The sequence below is a fragment of the Panthera leo genome, chromosome B1 (assembly GCF_018350215.1).
Source record: "Panthera leo isolate Ple1 chromosome B1, P.leo_Ple1_pat1.1, whole genome shotgun sequence".
NCBI lineage: Eukaryota > Metazoa > Chordata > Mammalia > Carnivora > Felidae > Panthera > Panthera leo.
This window is the reverse complement of record NC_056682.1, coordinates 152,895,588-152,921,756: the sequence shown is the minus strand read 5'-3', so window position 1 is coordinate 152,921,756 and position 26,169 is coordinate 152,895,588. Positions and strand designations below refer to the sequence as shown.

The 26,169-nt window shown below is 37.0% G+C and overlaps 1 long non-coding RNA gene across 1 annotated transcript in view; it reads right to left on the bottom strand.

Annotated features, from left to right (window-relative positions):
* The window catches only part of LOC122218193, a 73,534-nt gene extending 67,717 nt beyond the window's left edge, over window positions 1-5,817 (bottom strand). Inside the window, exon 1 of the long non-coding RNA XR_006201933.1 lies at window positions 5,736-5,817. This is a non-coding gene — a long non-coding RNA (uncharacterized LOC122218193). The remainder of the gene's footprint in view (window positions 1-5,735) is intronic.
* Window positions 5,818-26,169: the final 20,352 nt, after the last annotated feature.

Here is a 26,169-nt window from a genome sequence, read left to right as displayed (position 1 = left end):
TCTCTCTCTCTCTCACAATAAATAAATAAATAAACAAACAAACAAACAAACATACAAACATTTAAAGAGACTACTGCGTTGCTCAGTTGGTTAAGCCTCTGAGCTTAGCTCAGGTCATGATCTCACAGTCCATGGGTTTGAGCCCCAAATCGTGCTGTGTGCTGACAGCATGGAGCCTGCTTTAGATTCTGTGTCTCCCTCTCTCTCTTCCCCTCCCCCACTCATGCTCTGTCCGCTCTTGCTCTCAAAATAAATAAATAAATAAATAATCATTTTTTTAAATATTAAAAAAGACTAAGAAATAAATTTATAAAAAAAAATTCGAAAGGCAGGAATGATATCCTAAACTTGAATGGTTAAAGGGATAAATACTAAAAAATGGTATATTAAAGTATACAAATCCCTAAAGAATCCCCATGGTACTTGGGGAAAAAAATTGATTACAGGTCTGGTAGAACAGGTACAAGATGTGCCTGGGATATTGTGCAAACAACAATGCAAATGAAACAATAATAGACAATTTTAGTGATGTCAAAAATATAAGGATCCAAATTAGAGAAACCTCCACTGGTTAATACTGAGATATATGTGGATGAAATCATATAATATCTAAAACTGGCTTAAAAATAATCCACTGGGGTGGGTTGGTGGGGTGTTTGATAGGATCTATAGATAAAACACAAACAATTTTGAGTTAATAAACAGAATCTAGGTAATGACTCCTTGACGGTTCATTATACCAGAATACATTTTTCCACGTGTGAAAATTTCCCTTAAAAATATTAACTAGAGTTTAAATGTAATGTATCCTGATATACAGGTAGTGTTTTGCAAAAATGAAATACACTGTTTTAACAAAATGACATTTCTTGTTTCATAAAGGTTTATATTTCATATTCTTAAGTAAATGCTTAAAAAATAAAGAAATGATATAGAAAAAGAAATATGTAATAAACATACAATTTTGTATTTCTAGAACTCTGATCATCTTTTGCTTATAAAATGGTCTCTCCTTAACACATAATTAGGCTTGCATGTCAAGCTAGACCAAGCAGACAACTCCTCTAGAATGTGTGCCACAACTTTTAGATAAGAGTAAGCCTAAAAAACTTGTAGGATGTAATATAAGGACATCATGTCCAGCAATTAGCTGGAATATGTCTAAGAGATGAAGAGATGAACTGGTATCAGAGATCTCTTAAGCATTTAGTTTCAGCCATACCTAAACTCTTGGGTAAAAGTAATGTCCTTACTTTTTTTTAAGGTATTTTAAGTTAGAATTATTTCACTTTCAATCTAAAATATGTTAATGAATATAGGCCAATAATGACCAATGATAGAATCAGATGATAATTAAATTGAGATAGTTTTGTAAATCAACTAGTATGGATACTATATGTATAAGAAGTAAGAAGAATGGTCCCTATTAAATCAGATACAGGACAGTGAAAAAAATCTAAGGTAAAACAGAGGATCATGCCCACAGTGATTGGTTTAATGGCTTGATAAGAATATTGCCAGTGAGATAACCAGCTGCCTTAGGATACTAGATAAAGAAAGATGGTTAGGAACAGATTTATTGCAATTTATATGCAAATACCTTCAATATATTAAATGTGGAATTACTGAACAAGTAAAGACTGAAAAGAATAGCCTTGATACATATAGGAGAAGGCAGAAAAAAATTAAAATAATAATAAGTAAAAACTAGAAAGAAGACTACTGACCATATTAATACAATTTATCAGTCAGAATCTGTGGAGAGGAGGACCTAGTGAGAGTTTAATATAAGAATCATAGCTTAATGTATATTAATTCTTTTGAGTTTCAGGACATATTGGAGTTAAATATAAAAATAGTTTATAAGTCATTTGTCTTTATGGGCACAGTCACTCTTTTGCTGTTCATGTTTTTAGTATACAGCTTAAAAGCAAAACAAAACAAAAAGAATTTCCAATTAATTTTATACATCAAAACATAGAGATTTTGAGGCTTTTATTTCATAATTAAAGTCAGAATTTTGGTGCCAGTATAAAGTATATTCATGCAAATATCACACACTAAGGGAAAGTACCTTTGTTATACTAGGAAATACAGGAAATATAAGAGTAAACTCCCAATTATAAGAGAAGGCAAGGAAGATTTGCTTGAATAAATAAAGTAACATTTCAAAGAATAGATGATTTTATTCAGGTTGCTCTGTGAATGTTTGTTTTATTCCAATAGTATTCAGTATTTGCTCAGAAAAAAAAGAAAAATAAATGCTTCTAAAAGAAATAATGTTTCAAGTATGAAGTTGTCAATGAAATACATTTCTACACCAAATAAAAAATGTATTTGTATTTTACTTAGTTTTATATTCATAGAAATTCTCATTGCCAATGTACAGATAAGAAAATCTACACTTCATTCAATTTTCTGCATTTCCCACCTATTTCAATCAAAAGTAAGCTAAAGGGTTTTTATTGCTTCTTCAAAATTGTTCAGAGTTACCATAGCAAGTTTTTATAGTTATTTCACAGTCCTATTTTAATAGATTATTGTATATTGATACTTCATTTAATATAGTTTCTCAGTTAAAAAAGAAAGAAAAAAATCTTGGTTTTAATACTGTGAAGTTTCTTAAAATCTCATTTAAATGGCTTAAACATCACTCTGCAAAAAAAGCAAAAAGACATACATTTCTCCTTATGTAATTATTGCCTAATTTTATTTAAGTTTATGTATTTATTTTGAGAGACAGAGAGAGAGAGAGAGAGAGAGAGAGAGAGAAAGAACCCCAAGCAGGCTCTGCACTGTCAGCTCAGAACCGAACACAGGGCTCAATCTCACAAATCGTGAGATCATGACCTGAATTGAAATCACAAGTCAGACGCTTACGCAATTGAGCCACCCAGGTGCCCTAGCTGTTGCCTAATTAAAAAAAAAAAAAAAAAAAAGTACTTAAACTGAACACACAGCATTCTTTTATAAACTTTTAAATGATTTATTAAGTTGTAACTAAATCACATAATTAATTAGTTAACATACAGAGATAATGATATTTAGGAGACATCATCTCTCAACACTGCATTAAAAAAAATTTTTTTAATGTTTATTTAGTTTTGAGAGAGAGAGAGAGAGAGAGAGAGAGACAGAGACAGAGAATGAGTGGGGAGGGGCAGAAAAAGAGGGAGACACAGAATCCGAAGCAGGCTCCAGGCTCTGTGCTGTCAACAGAGTCCAACACATACTGTGAGATCATTACCCGAGCCAAAGTCAGATGTTTAACCACCTGAGCCACCCAGGCACCCAAACACTGAATTTTTAAAACGCACCTGACAAACATTTATAAAAGTCGATATATGCCTAGCTATTCTATATTCCATGTATACGATAGAATAGATATAATCTGTCTTCTGAAATGGGGTGGGAAAGGAGGCAATGGTTTGAAAACCAAATAAATGACAAATGTACAAAAAACACCAAATGTAAACTTCGGGTGGAAGAAAGTTACCAAAAGCCGTTATAGAGAATGGTGTGAGGGGGGCATTCAAAGTTATCACAGAAGGCTTAATTGAGATGGTATCTAAGGTGAGCCATCCAGGATGATTTAGAGCCACAGCTCCATAAGAGCATAGCCTGTTCAATGGCCTTAATCCTGGAAAGGGTTTGGTATATTTGTCGAATGAGAAACAGTCCTGGCTGATATTGGCTACTAGGGCACAGGTGGTGGAGCATCATGGGATTTGACTGGCATAATAGGCTGCCTCAGACTATTATGTGTCAGAGCAGGAACCATAGAGTTTACTCTGAATGGAAAACTCCCAGAACATAAAGCTAGTGGTTGGGGTAGGGTGGGGAAATGTGGGCTGACGGTGCTATTGTATAATGTGATTTAGGTTGTAAAAAGATCACTGGGCTATTTATGAAGAATACATTGGAGTTTAGAATTCCAGTAATGATTCCTTGTGCAATTTACCTATAAAAAGCAAACACTGAAACTTCTTAAAAAAATTAGGTGAGACTCTCCGTATAAATATAATTACATATATTTCTTTACAGTGGTACCACTAGATTACTATTCAATTTTTCAAGTGTGTGATTTTCCTGACAAAAGCATACGAAATTACATATAAAAATTCTTTTAAAAACACTGCATTTGAATTTCCCCTACAACTATATTTTTGTATTTGGTATTATATACATATATATATGTATTTTATATATTTTGTATATATGCCTCTGGTATCATGCGGGTACTAAACATCACAATGTGCACATGGCAAACCCCGCAACAAACAATATTGTAGCCTTAAATACCAACAGTGTTGTATCTGAAAAATCCAGGCTTACCAAGTCCCTGTGAGTAACATAAAATGACTAGGAACCAGAAACATTATAGAGAGAGCAAGATGGAGTCACTCATGTCAAGCAGGGACCTGTGTCAAGCAATGATGCAAGAATAACGGGCATTGCAACTACCAGATATCCCCAAGATCGACACCAGATGATGACACAGTCTGAACTGTTAACCAGCAGAAACACAGGAGGTCTGAAAAGGCCCAAGACTGATTAAATCCTTTAAAAGAGAGGATTTGTGCAGCAAACTGTCAGACTCCTCAGACACTGACCCTTCTAAGTCTGTCTACTTCAAAAAGGCAGCTGCCTCTGAAGACTCTGCCTCATCTCTGAAAAGAACAGAGATCCTTCACTGCTTGAACATTGCAAGCAGTAAATGCCGAGAGAGATCACCCGGACCCCAGACCCAGGCCTTATTTCAACTGTGCACCCGCAGACTGACTTCTAGTTTAGCTCCTTAACTTCCTACCCGCCTCCCTTTCTATCTTATTTGTGTGACTTGTCTTGTGCCTCGCTTTGCGGGAGGTGTGAGAAGCCAAATTAAACGTGTGGTGAAATATCGCTGATTTTGGGATCCTGAACCTGCATTGTTAACCTTGCTTTATGACTGAATAAACATGACATTATGGAAACACACAACTCGTGTGTGAGCCTTCACAGCCTTCTTATAACAAGCATACAACTTTGTCCCGCGTCAATTTACCATTAAAACAAGATGCAATCACAAGGATAAAAAGAAACTGAAATTAACTTGGCAAAATGGTGGAAGGAGAGGTGCCCTGCTCTAGTCCCTCCCACAGAAACTCCCATCAAGCAACTACCCATGAGGCTTTGGGAGACTTCTGGAACACAGGCGGAAACGTTATAGTTCACCTGCCAAACAAGACAAACAAAAGACCTGACAAACACTGCATTACAAGGGTAAGAAAAGCAGTGCCATTTTACCGCCACACCCCTCCCGGAAGTGCATTAGCACAACGCTGAGAAAGTCCCCGCCCACATTTCCTCCTGTGAGGGAGAGACCTAGAGGGAGTCCAACTCCATGGGCTTCTCTGACACTGACAGAGAAGCCCACTTCTGATTCAAGTGTGAACAACGTGGGGTCCGGCACGTTTAGACCATCTGGGGACAGCGAGGAATGAGGAAAACGGGTCAGGGTTTTCTGTGACCAGTCCTTGGAATCTCAGTGATGCTGGCCCCTCGCCTTTCGGGCCAACCACAGAGCAAAAGGGTTTGCTCTATCACACAGCTTTCCCAATGCCACACACAGATGAGGAGCCTGTCGCCAAGCTTGCTCTGCCTCATCCTCAGGGCCTCCCGCAGCGGAACCCACACCTGGAGCTCTTCTCCACGGCAGACCCTGCCAGTCACCTGGCAATCAGAAACCCACCTACCAGTCTGTGCGCGGCACCACTGGCAGTCTCATCCCCCTGAAGAGCCTCATCAACAGCTTTCGCCCAATGCTGGAGCTTGTCTGGAGACCGCCTTCACCGCGAAGCCCTGCGAGTGTCTTCCTGAACCCTGCGCGCCACTCACGTCAACGTCGACGTAAAGCCCTGCTCCTGGCCACGCCCACCCAAAAAGCCCCGCGGGGAACCGTCGCTTTACAGAGCCCAGTTAGCGGTTTTGCCGGACAATCGAGCCCAGCCAGCCGATTCAGGTGACCTCAGCGATTTACTGGCGGTGTCCTCACCAGAACTCAGAGCTCAGCAAGACAGCCCTGCCGAACTGCAGGGCCGTGGCAGTGTATCCTGCCCAATTGTGGACCCTGAGACCCCAACCCTGATCCTTATCCAATTGCAGACCCTGGCAACAGGTCACCCACCGGGCAAAGACCGGTCAGCTGGCCCTGCTGAAACTCTGAACCCACCAGGCAGCCCCAGCCCCCTCCAGAATGGATTCCAAGAGAGGGAACTGGCTCACTATGGACACCACCAACTGATGTGCCCAGAATTGTTGGCTGGCTGATGTTGGCTTGCACCCTCAGGAGTTTCCAGGTGAAATCTGAAATTGGCCCCATACATGGAGGACAAGAAGAGACTGAAGAAAGAGGCAGACCACTCCAGATTGGTAGGTGGCAATTCTAATAAGCAAGGAAACTTACTTGGGAGGCTTGTTAGGCATTTGCAAGATAAGTAGATCTCTACCCCAGCCTACCAGAATTTTAAGTTTATATAGAGGCCTTCACTGGGTTCAATCAGGTATACAGTGTAGATGGTCTCAACAACACCTTACTATCTCAACGATATTTCTTTGAAACAGCGTCTAGTATGGATAAAGCAAGTGGAATGCATGTTCCAAGGACAAGGGAAGGGGTGTAGAGCTTCCAATTTCCTGGGTCCAGCCTGTGGGTCAAATGTTGGTCATGTCCTCTTGATAATGTCCTCCAACAATCCATCCCTCTTGAGGAGCTCTTAAAATCTTACACATACCTCATTCCCCTTCCACACTGTGCCCTGAGAGGTCAGCAAGGGCTTTCACTGGCATAGAAGTTGCTTGTTTGGCAGCTTTCTGGCTGTATTGGAAGTAGATGCTACAGCGACAGTACAGGCATATGCAAGAGAAAACACAGGTTAAAATAATGATGCCCAAAATAAGTAACATTTTTTCCCCAGGAGCTCCAAGATCTAAACCACTGATTTATTAAGTCCCCTAGGCTGAGAGTTGGATCATTCAGGGCATTCAATTATTGACTAATGTGATTTAATAAAGATAATACATTAGCTGACTCATGGATGTGAACACACAACATTCTCTTTGAATGACAACACAGTTGCCTCCTTGCAAGGTAGTGATAATGTCCAAGGCCCTCCTATTTTGGAGGACAGCTTGTCTTCTTAGACACATTTCCAGTGTTCAGGAGAGACTGGCTTTATCACCTGTCATTCAAGCCTTGCTTGGAGAATGTAGTAAGGGCTTCTATGTATGCTATAACATCCTCCATGCCAATGGAGGGGATAAAGGTGGTGTCCTGGATGACTGTACCAGTGGAACACAGGATGTGCTCATCTGCCATTGAGGAGAGGGTGGTTGGCAATGGTTACCATGAGGCAGATTCCCCTTCGTGCCCTGGGTAAACCCAGAGTGCAATGGTTCAACCACCCAAGTGGAAGCTAAGCCCAGTGCAGAGCCCAATGCAGGGCTTGAACTGCCAACCCTGAGATCAAGACCTGAGCTGAGATTAAGAATTGGACACTTAACTGACTGAGACACCCAAGCACCTCCGGCCAAACTTTTCTTAGTTCAGGTCACTAGCTTCTGTGGTTCATAATTGTTTCCATTCAGATGGTGTCAGTGTTGAGGTGAATAGTGACTACAGTCCTTGTGGGCAGATTGTCCTGACCAGATTCATCTGTATTCCAGGCATCGATGGGAATTTCCCCCAGTCCCTCTCTGCAGGACACAATGGCCACCACAGAATAGGGGTGGGGGCATTTGGAGTATCTACCCACTCTGCAGGGCCTAGTAGCATCTACATTTCTAGAGCCAGTGGTTTGGAAGACAGGATACTCCTCTGTTGCAAATAGGCATGCCACTTAGTCAAAGTGAGGGTGAGTCATGGCTCACTTTGTCTCTGCCACTGTGTCCAGCACCATTACTTCCACAGTCACAGGCACATCTAACTGAAATGGTAGCCCTGCTTAGGAGATGGCCAGAGCTTTAATCTACTTCACCAGTATTTTTGACTGCTCAAAGGTGACTTGCTGCTCTGATCCCCAGCCCCACACTTGCCCTTTATTTATTCAGCAATATAAGTGATAAAGGCACAATGCTAGGTAGGCAATAAAAGTCCTCTAAAACCCCCAAACCCTACAAAAACTTGCACCTCTTTCATTCTCTTAGGCTTGCGCCTAATCAATTACAGTTTCTGGGTAGGCTTACACCTAATCAATTATGGCGTCTGGAACAACACATTTCTTACCTGACCAAACAACTCCCAAAAACTTTATGGCGGTACCTAAACCTTGAATTTTCTGGGGGTTCACTGCCTGTCATCTCCCTTGCAGATGTCCCAGCAAAGTCTGTAGAGTGTCCTGCAGCAGAAGCAAGTCTTCACATGTTATCATTATATCATCAATGTAATGAGCCCATTTTACTGATGTGTGGAAGGAGAACAGGGGCAGGTCATGGGTTACTATCCCATTACATACTGTGGGTTTATGCAGGTAACCCAGAGGAAGCACTTGAAAGATCCATGATGCTCCTCCCACATCAAGGTAAATTGATCTTGTGACTTAGCAGCCAGGGATATATTTAAAAAAAAAGTATTGACTAAATCTAGCAGAGTATGGTACATTTCTAGGACTGTGGTCAAGGTATCTAAGATGGTGGCAATGTCAGGCACAGCTTCATAGATGGGAGGTAACACGCTGTTCAGTTCTTGATAGATATCATCTATCATGAGCCATGTGACTTTTTTACCAGCCAAACTGGGCTGTTGGAAACAATATGGGCAGAGTGTAAGATACCCAGCTGGTGCAGCTCTTGGATATTTCTCCTATTTCATTGTGCCCCTGGGCAATTTATATTGTGTGACAGTTACCACTCTTCCTTGGGGGAGGCAGGTTTAGCAGCTTCTCATTAGTGTTTCCCCCAGCACTTGTGGAATGTACCAATCGAAGTTTGTAGAGCATGACTTTATAGGATATCAGTGTTAAGTATGTTTCTTGGTATTGGAGAGATAAAAATCTCATATTCTCATGGAAAAGAATGCCCAGTTAGCAATGTCAAAAAGACCTTCTTGACCATAACTATTTGTCCTGTATAACCATTGGTGGCACTGAGGGGGCCAGAAAACTTTTGAGGGCTAGTATCAACTAGAGTCATCATCTTTTGTTTATTTCTGGGGAACCAGTGAATATTGAGCTCAACCTGATGTCTGGTCACCTCCAGTGGCCCTCTCCTGCAGGCAGTCTTGGCTTAAATTATATAGTCAGGGCATGGGAGGCACCTACCCTGAGTAGGACTGTATTCCTGAGGTCTTTGCTGAAACAGGAGGGGCATCAGAGAGGGTAGGGGCAGGTGAGAAAGGTCTTAACTGTTGTTAAGGTTTTAAGGCTTTACACAGGTCGCCCAGCATAGTGTTGTGATACTGGTCTATCTTTGTAGGTGGGGTCATGGCAACAGTGAGGTCAAGCCACATGTGCTTCTACGTGACTTTTATTGGACCCTTTACACATGATTGGAATAGCCTTTTCGCTTTTCAAGTTCCCTCTCTGTGTTGGGTCTTTCCAATAGCCTGTACCCATTCCTAGGATTTGTGAAATTACCCCAGATGAATCATGGATTTCCCAACATTATGTATGCTTGCCCATGACTGGCTCAGGATATCTATTCCGTACTATGTGATGGGTGTGGACTGTAGTGTCTCACTTTCATTTCTACAGTGAATGTGACCTAATCAGGGCCTTGAAACATCAGGGCATAGATGGTCTGTCTCATTCCCAACTCCCTAAGAATTTTTGTACATTCTCTATAGATTTCCAGGGTCCTACATGCCCAGGGAGAACCCCTTCATTGGACTCAACCTCCCTGAAGGCTAGAATAATGCAAACTATAAGGGAATGAGTATCTTGAACCCCCCAAATGCAGTGTGGGTACTGCCAGAGGACAGAGAGTGTGGTGATGTTCCTGCCTGGTCAAAGAAGTACCATTGCTCTTCCACATCCCATAGCTGCACTAACCCTCTAACCATGTCTGGATACTTTCCCTGGCCTTTTACTGGAATTTGGCATCTATTATCAGTAAGCTCAGCAGGAGTAAGCTCATCATGAACATTTCCTGATTTAGGGCCTGCCCCACTGGGTGGCATTGTTGTTGTGGTGGTTTTGCTTTCCTTTTTTTTTTTTTTTTTTAAAGTTTATTTTTGAGACAGAGATAGAGCATAAGTAGGGGAGGGGCAGAGAGGGAGAGAGAGAGAGGGAGACACAGAGTCCCAAGCAGGCTCCAGGCTCCGAGCTGTCAGCACAGAGCCTGGCGCAGGGCTCGAATCCACGAACTGTGAGATCATGACCTGAACTGAAGTTAGACCTCCAACCGAGCCACCCAGGCGCCCCTACTTTCCTTTGTATTAGGAGTTGGATGGCATGGTCCCATGAAATTTCATCTATTTCACTGTCAATTATCACAACATCCTTCTCTTTGCTCTCCTAAATCCCCCAGGGATTCCACCTCTTAGGGTTCTAATCGGGCTTTGTCAAAGCGCTTGGAACTTAATCCAAGGCAACTTGCACCCTCCTACCTTTGCAAAACAGCATGCTAAGGTCTCCAATTTATATTATAATTCTATTCTCCCACCTTATCTACTAGACCCAAAGCTAGCAGAGTAGTGGAGAGCCACATGTTCTACTCTAACTCAGCTCTTCTTTCAAATTTCTAATTTGAACTTCAGCCTCTAATTGGACATCAGTGGCCAAATTGACCACAGCAGGGGCCAGAACACTGTGTCAGCTATTTGTTCCCCTCTTTGCTTCAGTCCAATATGCATCAAACCAGCCACTGACTTGGGAGCATCCCCATACTAACATGATACACAAGTATCTAACATATGGATCACCCCTCCACACATAAAGGTCAATGGCCAACTCAGGATTTCCCCCATAAATGTTTGTTTTGTTTTGTTTTGTTTTTCCTAAGACCTATTTATCTGGTCTTCTACTAGCTAGCCAAGTGTTAGTGAGCTCCCTCAGCAGCTTCCCAGGTGAAATCTGAGGCTGACCTTGCACATGAAGACTAGAGAGAATGAGGAAAGAGGCAGGCCATTCCAGATTGATAGGTGGCAATTTTAATAAGCAAGGGAAATTACTTATGAGGTGTGTCTTGGGCAGTCACAAGATGAGTAGATCTCCACTGCTCTTCAACAGAATCTTAAAAGTTTATATAAAGGCCTTCAGTGGGATCTGTCACATATACCATCCAGATGGTCACAACAGCACATTGTCATCTCAAGGCTGTGTCATTATGGGAAGGCAAGGGGAATGCACATTCCAAGGATGGGGAAAGGGCGAGGAGCCTCTGATTGCTGGGGTCTAGGTCATAGGTCAATGGGTACTTATGTCCTCTCTGTAACCTCATCCAACAGCTGACTGGTGAAATCTTTCCTTTGCCAAAGCCAGCCTGTCAGACTGGAAGAGATCTTCAAATGTGCAGAAATAAGGCAAGAATGCAAGGATTAGGAAGAAACAGGAAAACATGACACCTCTAAAGGAAGCTAATAAATCTCTAGCCACTGATCTTAAAGAGATGGGGATCTATGAAGGCCCAAAGAAGAATTCAAAACAATTCTCTTAAAGAGGCTCAGTGAACTACACATAATGGAATGAAACAAGATATAAATAATTGTGAGGAAGACAGGTATTCACAAACACATTAAAATTAAACAACATATTTTTAACAACTTTTTGGTTCAAGAAAAAATCAAGGAAGAAATTAGAAAGTACCTTGAGAGGGGCACCAGGGTGGCTTAGTCAGTTAAGTGTCCGACTTTGGCTCAGGGCATAATCTCTCAGTTCGTGGATTCAAGCCCCACGTTGGACTCTGTGCTGACATCTCAGTCTGGAGCCTGCTTGGATTCTGTGTCTCCCCCTCTCTTTCCCCCTCCCCTGCTCATGCTCTGTCTCTCTATGTCTCTCAAAAATAAATAAATGTTAAAAAATATTAAAAATAAAAGGAAGTACCTTGAGAAAAATTAAAACAAAAACACAGCATACCAAAACGTATAGGATGCAGCAAAAGTAGTAAGGGGGGAGTTTATAGCAATAGATAATGACCTCATAAAAGAGAGAAAGCTCTCAAATCAACAACCTCAACAAACAGGAAAAAAAAATGAAGCTCAAAGTTAGCAGAAGAAACGGAATTTTAAGATTTAGAGCAGAAATAAATTAAAAATAAAAATAGAAAAGCAAAATTGATGTCATTTTTTAAGGATAAAATTTTTAAAAAATACTTAAACTTACTAAAAAAAAAGAGTGAAGTCTCAAATAAATAAAACCAGAAATGAAAAGGGAGACATTACAACTCATGCCACAGAAATTTTGAAAACATCATAAAGGGTTATTATATATCAACAAATTGGACAACCTATATGAATTGGATAAGTTCCTAGAAACACAATTCACCAAGACTGAACCAAGAAGAAAGCTTGAACATTGCAGTTATAATCAAGGAGATAGAATCATTAATGGAAAACCTCCCAACAAATAAAAATCAAGGTGAATTCTACCAAACATTTAAAAATAATAATAACAATTCTTTTTTTAAAAGCTTCCAAAAATATACAGAGGGAACACTTCCAAACTTATTTTTGAGGCAGCATCACTTAAGACAAAGAATTGAAACCATAGAACTAAAAGAAAACATACTGGAAAAATAATTCTTGATATTGGCCTTGCCAGTGAATTCTTGAATGTGACACCAAAAGCACAGGTAAGAAAAACACAGACAGACAAATGAGACTAGATCAAGCTGAAAGGCTGCTGCACAGCAAAGGAAATAATCAACAAATGTAAGGCAAACTATGGAATGAGAAAACTATTCGCAAATCATATATCTGATATGGGGTTAATATCCAAAATATATAGGGAACTTTTATAACTCACTATCAAAAAAACCCAAAAACTCAAATTAAAAATGAGCAAAGGACTTTTATAGACATTTCTCCAAAGAAGACATACAAAATTCCAACAAGTATATGGAAAGGTGCTCCACATCACTAATGATGAGGGAAATGCAAGTCAAAACCATTGGAAGATATCACCTCACACCTGTTAATATGGCTATTGTTAAGAAGATGAGTCATATATAATAAGCTTTGAGGAGAATGTGGAGAAAAGGGAACCTTCATACACTGTTGATATGACTGCAAAATGGTGTAGTCATTATGAAAGATAATATGGACGTTCCTCAAAATTAAAAATAGAACTACCATGTGATCCAGAAGTCCCAGTTCTGAATACTTATACAAAAGAATTGAAATTGGGATCTCATAGAGATATTTGTACTTTCATGTTCATTGAAGAATTATTCACAGTAGTCAAGATGTGGAAACAACCGAAATGTTAATTGATGGATGAATGGGTAACGAAAACATGTAGATAATGTGTGTAGACATATGATAGAATATTAGTCATCCTTGCAAAAGAAGGAAATCCTGTCATTTGCTACAATGTAGATGGACTTGGAAGGCATTATGCTAAGTGTAATAAACCAAACATAGATACTACATGATCCCACTTCTATCAGGAATCTAAAATAGTCAAACTCATTGAAGCAAAGAGGAGAGTAGAGATGACCAAGGTTTGGGGAAGGGGAATCAGAGACATTGATCAAAGGGTATGTAGTTTTATTTATGAAAGATAAATAAGTCCAAGAGATCTACTGTACAGCATAGTGCATATAATTAACAATACTATACTGTATCCTTAAAAATTTAAGATGATCATATATTAAATGTCCTTAAAAAAGAGGAGGGAAGGAAACTTCTAGAGGTTATGGTTGAGTTTAAGGCATTGTATATGGTGACAGTTTCATAGGTGTATTCATATCTTTAAATTCATCATAATGTCTACATTAAATATATAAAGCTTTTTTTGTATGTCAATACTTCCTAAATGTTTTTAAATAAATAAAGGGGGCTCCATGGTGGCTCAAGTGGTTAAACATCTCATTATTGATTTTGGCTTAGGTCATGATCTCACATTTCCTGAAATCGAGCCCCGCATTGGGTTCTGTGTTGCCAGCATGGAGCCTGCTTGGGATTCTCTCTCTCCTGCTCTCTCTACCCCTCCCTTGCTTGCACTCTTCCTTCTCTCTTTCAAGATAAATAATTAAGTAAAATATAAATAAATAAATAAATAAATAAATAAATAAATAAATAAATAAATAAGGGAAAGAGCACACTGAAATAGAGAAACTATGAGATGATAAATGTAGTTATTTTTATGCCCCTACCCCCTCCAAAAAATAATAAAAGAAATAGAAATAGCAAATGACAATATTTACGGTCTCAGGGAGTCAAAGGACTCAAGTGAGCTAGAATGTCCTTTGCTCATGTTACAGGGGCTTTTCACTTCTAGGACACTGTTTCTAGGCATACCCTGACATTGACATATCTTCTAGAGATAATAATTGTGATCTCTTAATCTTTAAATTTTTTTTAATATTTATTTATTCTTGAGACAGAGACAGAGCATGAACAGGGAAGGGGCAGAGAGAGAGGAAGACATAGAATCCGAAGCAGGCTCCAGGCTCTGAGCTGTCAGCAGAGAGCCCGACACGGGGCTCGAACCCATGAACTGTGAGATCATGACCTGAGTCCAAGTCGGACGCTTAACTAACTGAGCCACCCAGGCACCCTGTGATGTCTTAATCTTTAAATGTTGCCAATAAAACTTCACTTTTTAAAAACGTGGTATGGGCTAGCAAAGTATGATACAAATTATGTGTAGGCCTACTTTGGCAGAACTGTAATATGGAGGTCTTTGGTGATGATCAAGAACGGTTTCAGTGTTGTGTTGGGACTGAAGGTACTGGAAGTTATTTAGGGAGATAGTGGTGTGAGGATGCAGTGTGACTTACTGTAAGATATGCTTTCTAAAAAATTTTGCTGTGAGTTTATAGCTGAAAAGGGGTATGGATTGAAGTTTGGAATGTATGTATAAAGAGATACGTAGTTGGATAGATGAAGATATATTTTGAGATGTGAATTTTATATCTTATTAGTATGCTATAGGAATGATTTAATAGAAATAGAAATTGATCACATATGAGAGAAAAGCAATAATTACAATAATGAGATCTTGAAAGAAATGTAGACTCCAGAGTGAAAATTGAAGCCTTGATTTTATAAAAAGAAACTAAAAATAAAAAATAGAGAATACTGTACAGCAGGTATAAGAAGGATGATATGTTTGGAGATGAGATGAAAAAGTGCTTGTTTCTTTTTAGGTTAAAGCAGCAGGGATTGGCTAAATAAATATTACTTAAATATATACACATCAAATTCCATTTGCCCTGGTAGTCTGAGAATCACACTATATGCCTAAAGAAGTAAACATTCTATGTGCTTTGAATTATTCTGTAGTATATGGACGTTACTAACACTATCAATGTGATGTCTATAACTTATTTCCTTAATCTTTTAAAAAAATATGTAGTAGTACCTGGATGAGTTTATTAGTATTTATCGTATGCAATATCATACCTGCCAAATCTAATTATCATTAATTTTACATGTGTGGGTATGCTTTGTTATGAAAGACCTGAAAATTTTGTGTTCAAATATAGAAAAATCTCCCTATGGGTAAAAGCACATCTTATATATAAATGGTATATTTATATTATACATTTCTACATGATATAAAATATATATTTACATATTCATATATTTATATATGAATGTACTGTTATCAGTCATTTTAAAAAAAGCAACTTGAGGAGAAAAAGTAAAACTGAAGTAATATTGAAAGGCATGATAAGTAATATCTGTTTATACATATAGAATTAATTGCTTAGTTAATATTATTATAGACAACAGCATACAATTTCATTTTGAATCATGTTTAACAACAACAAAAAAAAATTTGAGTTTTTTGCTATTTTCTTTAGCAGTTGATTTCACACACCTACATGCCATTAGTGCTTTAATCTTCTAATCAACCAAAATAACTTGACCCAGAAAAAACTTGCTTCCAATTATCAGCAATATAAGAAATATTACTGATTAAAATTATGTGACAATGTCAGAGCCACAACTATTTGTAAGATCTATAAAGCTGTTTAGCCTCCAACAAAAGGATTTTCAAACTGTGTTCAGCATCATACTGTGTCTATCATAATGTTAATAGTTCTCTTTCAAAATGCTTCCATTGCCCATAAAATTGACAAGTTATTATTTTTACCTTTCTAGATATTGTCAGTTTAAATTAGTATATTAAAAATATGACAAATCCTACAGTAAATAAATGATAACTTTTTATTGTATGTATTATTTTAAAGTTTATGTATTTGGGGCACCTGGGTGGCTCAGTCAGTTGAGCATCCAACTTTGGCTCAGGTCATGATCTCACAGCTCATGAGTTCGAGCCCCGCGTCGGGCTCTGTGCTGACAGCTCAGAGCCTGGAGCCTACTTCAGATTCTGTGTTTCCCTCTCTACCTGTCCCTCCCCCACCCATGCTCTGTCTCTCTCTGTCTCCCAAAATAAGTAATAAAAAAAAGTTAAAAAAGATAAAAAATATGGTAACAATGGCCTTATTTATGCTCAAAGGTAACCTGCCAACATACCCTGAGAAATGAGACACTACTGTTCTAGGGATCTGATAGAAAAATGTTATTTTAGTATATTCACCATACCTCATGTTTAAGGGAAGGGAAAAGATTTTATAATTTATGCCTGTTAATGGCAAAGGCGCGCGCGTGTGTGTGTGTGTGTGTGTGCTTTTACTTATGTCTTCGCTTCTCTGGTGAGCCAACATCATAATGAAGGATAAAATAAAAGCCATCTGACTTAACCATTCTTGTGAGATGTCTTTTATTGTTGTTAAACAATTCCACCATTCCAGCATAAATCCCTCTCTCTGTTCTCCCAGGATCACCTCATACCTGACTATTTTCAAAAAGAATGGCAGGGGCACCTGGGTGGCTCAGTCAGTTAAGTGTCTGACTTCGGCTCAGGTCATGATCTCACAGCTTGTGGGTTCGAGCCCCATGTCGGGCTCTGTGCTGACAGCTCAGAGCCTGGAGCCTACTTCGGATTCTCTGTCTCCCTCTTATTCTCTGTCCCTCCCCCACTCACACTCTGTCTCTCTCTCAAAAAAAATAAATAAACATTTAAAAAAATTTAAAAAAAAGAATGGCTATTATCAAAAACACAAGAAATAAGTTTGGCTAGGATGTGGAGAAAAGGGAAAATCTGTGCACTGTTGGTAGGAATCCCACTATGGAAAATAGTAAAGAGGTTCCTCAAAAAATTAAAAATAAAAAGACTGTATGATGCAGCAATTCTACCTTTAGGTATTTATCCAGAGAATATAAAAATACTCAAAACAATGTTTGCACTCCCATGATTGTTGCAGCATTATTTACAATAGCCAAGGCAAGATATGGAAACAATTTAAGTGTCCATCAACAGATAAAGAAATGATATATAATTGAATGTTATTCAGCCATATTAAAGAAGGAAATCTTGCCATTTGTGACTTGAGTGGAACTTGAGCACATTATGCTAAGTGAAATAAGTGAGACAGAGGAAAACAAATACCATAATACAGAGAACTCATAAATACAGAGAACTTATTGGCAGTTGCCAGAGATATGGGTTGGGAGGTGGGTGAAATGAGTGAAGGAAGTCAAAAGGTATAAACTTCCAGCTATAAAATAAATGTCTGGAATCCAATATACAACATGGTGACTATGGTTAATAATAGTATTTCATACTTTAAAGCTGCTAAGAGTTTGGGTCTTAAAAGTTCTTATTAAAAGAGAAAACATTTGTGTAACTATGTATGAAGACAGATATTAATTAGGCTTATTGTGGTAATCATTTCACAGCATATGCAAATACCAAATAATTATGTTGTACACTTGAAACTAATATAATAGTACATGTTAATTGTATCTTAATAAAAATCATGTGTAAATGTAAAGGGCTTAAGTAGCCAAAACAAATTTGAAAAAGATAAATAATATTGGAGCACAACCATACAAGATTTTATGATTTATTATAAAGTTCCAGTATTAAAAAGAGTGTGATATTGACATAAATAAAGAAATGGAACATGAATCTAGAAATAGACCTACACATATAGGGACAACTGATATTTCATAAAGATACAAATACAATTATTGGAGGAAAAAAAGTGTCCTTTTCAAAAACTGATGTTGGAACAATTGGATATCTATATTCAAATAATAGACTTCAATGGATACCTTACAATATATGAAAAAGTTCAAAATAGATCAAAGATAAAATTATAAAATCTAAAACTATTAAGTTTCTAGAATAAAATATATAAGAAAAATTCTATAACTATGGGTTAAGCAAAGATTACTTTCTTTTGATAGCAATGAACGTGATCCAAAAAGAATATGTTGATAAGTTGCACTTCATCAAAATTAAAACCTTCAGGTCTTCAAAAGACATTGTTAAAGATTAAAAGTCAAGTCATAAACTGGAAGAAAATATTTGTAAAACATATATAAGATAAAGGACTCATATATAAAGAACTTTCAAAGCTCAATTATAAGAAAACAAATATCCAAATTAAAAATTGACAAAAGATTTGCGCAGACACTTAACCTGAGAAGATACAGAAATACTGGAGATAGAGATTTTAATCATTGTTCCTTTGCGTGGAACACAATGCTAAGATTTGTCAGTGGAGAAATATTCTAAGAAGAAGGGTTTTCATCATTTACTTCTTCCTTGTTTTGAACAGCTGTCAGGGTAAGAGTTATGGGGACATTCAGCGATACTCTATTGAAGCTGCTCACTCAGAGCGTTCAATCCCCTTGACTTCACAATTCCAGCTCCAGTAGAGTGAACATCTCTCTTCAGTTCTCCCACTTCAGAGACCACAGAGCCCAGGTCTCATTCTGCATTGCAAATGAGAACTCTCCCTGTATACAAAGCATTCTTTCTGGGAGTGTAGACTGGTAAATGTCCACATATGAATCGCTTTTCAGTAACCAGCTTCATCCAAAGGAAAGAATGTGATCCAAAAAGAATATGTTGATAAGTTGAATTTCATCAAAATTAAAAGCTTCAGGTCTTAAACATCACCCTCCCCAGGATCATATCAAATCTAATGACTGGTGGATGTGTAGGTATGAAGTCCCAGTCTCCTTATCTTAATTTAGGCAACTTTGAAGGACCTCCCAGCTCCAGAACTTTCCATGGTATTAGCTGAGGCCTTTCTTTAGAATTGTATCACAGTTCAATTTCTCTCTCTCTGATTTGCTTTCTTACATTCTCATCAGTGTAGTTTTCAAGAGCAATTCCCAACAAACTTTTGGCATGAAAAACTCCATCTCAAAGTCTGGTTCTACCTTGAAATTACGGCTCTCAGTAATTACCTTAAAATAATAGATAGACTCAAATTTTATTATACTTACTTTTCTATAATATTTGATAGCAGTATATTTTGTAACATGAAAATATTTGTTCCTTTTATCTTCTTGTGTAGCAAATTACCAAAAACTTACTGGTTTCAAACAACATACATTTATTGTCTCACAGGTTCCATAGGTCAGAATTATAGATGGAGATCACTAGGTCCACTGCTCAGGGTCTCACCCAACTTTAGCTAGGTTCTTGGCCAGATCTGCAAACTGATCTGAGGCTGAAGGTCACCTTTCAAGCTCACTTGTTGGCAGAGTTCAGTTCTTTGTGGTTGTGATGGGAAGTCTCTCTCTCTCTGTTTTCTTTCTTTTCTTTCTTCCTTTTTTCTTTCCTCCATTCCCTTTATTTCTTTTTCTTTCTTTCTTTCTTTCTTTCTTTCTTTCTTTCTTTCTTTCTTTCTTTCTTTCTTTCTTTCTTTCTTTCTTTCTTTCTTTCTTATTTTCCTAGTTATTGGCCAGAGATACTCTTGGCTCAGAGGTTGGCAACCAATCATTGCCACATGATCCTCTCCATAAGATCTCTTACAATGCGGTAGGTCATTTCCTCAAGACCAGGTCAGGTGAAATCATCTGATACTTTACTTTCTTTAAGGGCTCATCTGATAATCTTTCTCACCCAGGATAATATCACTTTCGATTTACTCAAAGCAACTACTGGTAACTGCTCATGGGAGTAATAGCTCATCATATTCAAAGGTCTTGCCCACCTCCAAAAAGGAGTGATTTGTAAAATATGGCAATAAAGGTTTGGGCTACTGGGTATCAGTTTAACATTCTGCCTACCGTGATATTCATATAGCATCTTCCTTCATGTGATTATGTAACTTTTAAAAAGTGTCCATAATACTTTAGTTAAAACGTGAAATACAGATTGCAGTTTTGTAGGCATAATTGAACTGTGCTGGTGAATTTCACTGAGAAAGAAGTAATGGAAGAGGAGTTAAGGAAAGGAAAGAGGGAGGAGAGAAGAATCATTGGATTGATTTATCTTTTGTAATGCAATCCAAAGTCTATTATGAATAAGAAATTGCTTAAAGTAGGGGCACTTGGGTGGCTCAGTCGGTTAAGTGTTCAGCTCTTGGTTTCAGCTCAGGTCATGATCTTGCAGTGAGTTTGAGTCCCATGTAGGGCTCTGCTCTGACAGCACAGAGTGTTTGGGATTCTCTGTCTCTGTCTCTGTCTCTGTCTCTCTCTCTCTCTCTCTGCCCTTCCCTGCTCTCTCTCAAAAAAAAAAAAAAAAAAAAAAAAAAAAAAACTTTAAAAAAAAAGAGAAATTGCTTAAAGTAGAAATACAAAAACTAGAAGTGACAACATTTAAGTTTTAAGATGTAATTTGTAATGTAGTATAACTTCTTATCCTTTCCTTTTTAAAGATTATTCTTGCCGAGTAGGAACCAGATGAAGTAAACTTGGAAAATTCCACTTTTATCTGTGCCCCTGTTATTCATTCCTTACCTTAGGAGAAAAAGCAATTTCCCAAGTGAATGAGTTTTGCATTAAGCAATTGTACATGCTATACCCATCTCTTTTGAGCACATCTTTCCAGATTTACCAGTAAAAAGGACATCACCCTGCTCTGGTTTCCAGCCCACAGAGTTCCCTGTATCAGAGGTTTGTGGTTGTCTGTTTCTCTCTGATTCTGAATTTGGGCAGGGGAGGAAGAAACACTAATCACTGGCTCTCTAAACTATCAGCAACCATTAAATGTATTTAATGCATGTGCATTTAGAATGATGAAGGGCAAGTGGAAAATCCCTAGAAGATCAAGTTCACATGCTTTACAATTTTGAAAAAGGTTAATGGCTTTAATATGTGGTGCCCTTCTATATTTGAATTCTGTACTTTGGTTAAAGGTATGCATTTTAATCTTTTAATAGTTTTTTTTTTTTTTCAACTTTGTTAGTTATGCATGCTTTGCACCTGCTTCCACAGCTGTTAACCACTATGTCCTCTAAATTACTTCTTGGATTTTTTTTTAGAACTTTATTTTTCTATGCTTCCTATTAGTTCTCTAATTTGGTGTCATGGAGTGGATTTCCACTTCTGAATTGATGATATGCTAATTTGTCTGGAAAATAATTTCTGAAACCCTGAGAATTTTTGTTCAGTGCCATATTTACTACAGGGCATCAGTTTAAACATCAGGCAATTGGTTATGTCTTGGTGTCAGATAAGGCTGATTGCCTTCAGAAAGCTTTTGGCATAGCTTCCACATCGACATCCTGATTGTATCACATTCATAGGGAGAAACACATTGCCATCCTACTGTGTTAACCAAGTTATTAATTATAGATTTCCACTATTTCCACATCAGGCACAAGAGTAAAGGTGACAAACCTGTAATTATGCCTATGGAGTGAATGTATTGCTATAACAAATTAATATTTATAAAGCTCTTTCATATTATTTTAGAATGCTTCCAAAATCTTATTTACTAGATGGTTTTTAGCAACATTCTAAATCACACAGTCACACTTCATTTTCAGAATTTTATTTCTAAATATAATCCTAATCCTTCTCTAGGCTTAGAAAATAAAATTAATGTGGTTATATATATTTCTATGTGTTCTCCCACCTGGTTAAACTGATACATTAATCAAAATACCTGATAGTCTTTGATGTCTTACAACCTCAATTTGTGCCATTTGGGGAGATAGGCTTGCTATACTTGTAACATATAATTTCGAATGAAATATAATGTGATATTTATGAATAAGAAATTATTTTTTAAAAACATTAACATGTTATGTGACATGTGGATAGCTTATAGTTTTAAAATGTCCACTTATGTGTATTTAATATTTTTAATGAGAATTAGGGTTTTCCTATATTAATATGTCATTCATGCAATAAATGCTTACTTTAGGCATATGTATGATGCTAAAACTGAGGGAAATTATAATATTCTATTTCATATTTTTTTATATCAAGTAATAGATTTATCATGCTTATTTTATAGAAGTGTTCTCATGTACTTCTATTGTTAATTCTAAGTGAAATATTCATAGAGACTTCACTGCACTTATAAAATTCAGCTTATATAACACAATCCTAGAATCTATGGTGAATTGCTTTAGTTAACTCTCATCAGACCCTATTTATTCATTAATGCATGTATTCATTCAGCAAATATGGAGAGTCTCATTCTGTGCAAGGTATCCTGCTAGACCTAAAGATACAAGAGTAAACTGCAGAGCTGACGTACCCAAGTCCATGGAGCTTCAATTTGATACTTTAAAAACTATATTTTATAGTGGCACCTGGGTGGCTCAGTCAGTTAGGAGACTGACTTGTGATTTCAGCTCAGGTCATAATCTCCTGGGATCAAGCCCCACATTGGGCTCCACACTGTCAGTGAAGAGCCTGCTTGGGATTCTCTCCCTCTCTCTCTATCCACCTCACCTCTCAAAATAAATAAATAAACATAAAAAAATACATTTTATAGATATAGAAACTTTGGTCTACATATAACTCTCTGTTAGAGCCACTCTGCCAATCTCCAAACTTAGATCATCCCTACTTATAACTGTATTTTAACAGCACTCATACTGCTGTTGAGCCGACTGCACAAAGGAATATGCAATGTAATCAATACAACTGTTTTTATTTTGTTCCTAAGTCCACTACCTTTTAAAAATCTTCAGAACATTTTCTCTCATGGAATATAGCAAATCTACACCCATAATATTTACTAACAGCTATTGCCTTGCTTATAAATTCCACAGGAGTTTTACATAAATGTGTACCTAGGGAAACAACCTTTTGCATCTATACTCTACCTAACTCTATCCTAGAAAACTCACTTCCCCACTCCCCTGTCATTGCATGAACAGACATTTCTCTTTCCACATAAGTCCCATCTACTTACCCCTACACAGATCCTTAATTTTTGTGGACTTTCTTCACATCTTAAATCTCTGCCTTCAAGAGATAGTCTATGGTATGTGTGTTAGTCGAGAAATCAGGGTTTCAGGATAAAAAACAATTCCAAGTGATCATGGACATATTCATATCCAAATGTAGTTTTTCATATATCTTTCTAATCCATGTGATGTATTGATAATCAATACATAAAATCTTAGTGTACCTAAAACTACTTTAACATTCATCTATGCATATATCCCTTTCATTTTAGTATTGCATTCAAACAGTTAACCTCACATGTAAGTGTGGATTCATTCATTTAGCCTGAGAAATATTTCATAATTTATACTTCCAGCTCATATCCTCCAATTCAACCATTATATCTATATATAGCAATTAGTATAATTTTCAATAAATTCAACATAAAACTCACAATTATCTTTCTTGACTATCTTTTTACATCAAAGTCATATTTGTCAATAACATTTCCATGCTTTCTGTTTTGACTAATTTTCTTTTATGTCTGAATAATAGTTGGCACCAAAATTTGAAATTCCTTCCTTTATGTGTCACACCTAATTTATAGCCCTTGGGTTAGTATAGAATAAACAACTCATGTTCCACTTTACTAGATATACTTAATCTTAACAACACAATTACATTTTTCCTATCATAATTTGAATTGTTCTATCATTTCCCCATTAAATTAGATTTTATGGTAATTATAAAGAGACGTTTTACATATTGTGAGTTTGTTATAAAATGAGAGAGTAAATGGATTGAACACATATTTTGTATTTAAGGTATTTGATTTTTGAAAGAAGACATATAAAAACAAAAAGGAAAAAGAAATGATGAAAATGCATTTTTTTCTAACGAAATTATTATAAATATATGCCAATTATTTTTCAAATATAATACCTAAGACATACATAATATACATATTTTGTTTGTTTGTTGGTCACGTTAAGAAATGTTAATATAATAAGGAAAATGCCTTAACTCCTGGGATTTACTGAGTAAAAGGTTATAGATCTTCTGAGTTCCTGTTGTTCTAGGTCATTCTTTGGGGAAAAATATTTCAGGCACTGCTTAAGGAAGGGGGAAAATATCGGACTCTGAGCTTGATTCCTTTTAAGAATCTGGCTATATATATATATATATATATATATATATATATATATATATATAATCACTACATAGCTGTTATGTAGGCACATACATAATAGATTGCTATGAAGCCAAAGTGGGATGGAGCAAGGATAGAATGACTATTGCCTCCAAAAAAGTTATGTTACATTTAATGGAGTAAATAGTTTTTCTCCCTGTGTAAGCATGTTTGCTTGTAGACCTCAAACTACAACTGGCTTAATGTTTACAGATTTTTAAAAAATTTTTTTTAATGTTTATTTATTTTTGACAGAGAGAGACAGAGCATGAGCGGGGGAGGGGCAGGAGACAGGGAGACACAGAATCCAAAGCAGGCTCCAGGCTCTGAGCTGTCAGCACAGAGCCCGACGCGGGGCTCAAACTCACAGACCGTGAGATCATGACTTGAGCCAAAGTCGGACTCTCAACCAACTGAGCCACCCAGGCACCCATATTGTTTACAGATTAATAGCAGTATCTGTTATTTTTGTTGCATAAATTGTGTTAATATAGATTTAAAAAATCAAATAACTTCAGATAGAAACTTTTGAAAGAGTCTTAAAAAACAGCAGTTATAGACTGAGTGTTTGTGTCTCCCCAAAATTTGTATGTTGAAGACCTAAACACCAAGGAAGGGTTATAAGGGGATGAAAGGAGAAGGCAACCCAAAGGGAGAGCCCTCACCAGATATAGACATTGCTGAGACATTAATCTTAGACATGCAAACTCTAGAATTGAGAGAAAATAAATTGCAATTGTTTAAGCCACCCAGTCTAGTATTGTGTTATGGTAGCCCAAGATGACTAAGACAAATATGCAAGTCAGTATCTATACATGTCTAAATGTTTGAACGCTCATGTGTTTATTTTACCATAAGTAGGAATATGAAAGAAAGTTTTAACATTATAAACAATACAAATGTATTCAAGTATTTTGTAAAAATATTTTTAAGTGAGAAACATTCAATAATGCATTAATACAACAATTTAAACCACTCTGTGGGATTTTCAACTATGAACAGATTTTCAACTTATAAAACAACAAAATTCAGAATAGTAGTATAAATGGAAGTTGTGAAAACATATGGTAATAAATACCAATAAGGATACTCTGAGAAGGGCACCTGGGTGGCTCAGTCAGTTGAGTGTCTGACTTCAGCTCAGTTAATGATTCATAGTTTGTGAGTTCAAGCCCCACGTTGGCTCTCTGCTATCAGCACACTTCAGATCCTCTGTTCCCCTCTCTCTTTGCCCCTCCCTGCTCATTCTGTCTCCCTCTCTCTTTCTCTCTCCCCCCCTCAAAAATAAAACATTTAAAAAAAGATACTCTGAGAAAACAGGCATTAACATTTGATCTTATTATTTCATACTTCATTATTATCCTAAACAATACAATAAGTACATATGTATGTTTTATAAAATAACTTGACCATGTGGTGGAGGTGAATTTATAATAGTAAAATAATTTATTATTAAAATATAAACCTACATTTAAAAAATGAATGTTACATTTATAAGTTTATATAAGTATACATTTATATATATTTGCATACATTTATAAGTATATATATTTATACATTTATAAGTAAATATTTATACTTTTATTTATAAGTATATATATTTGCATTTATAAGTATATATATTTATAAGTATATATATTTATATACTTTTATAAGTATATTTATAAGCATACATTTATAA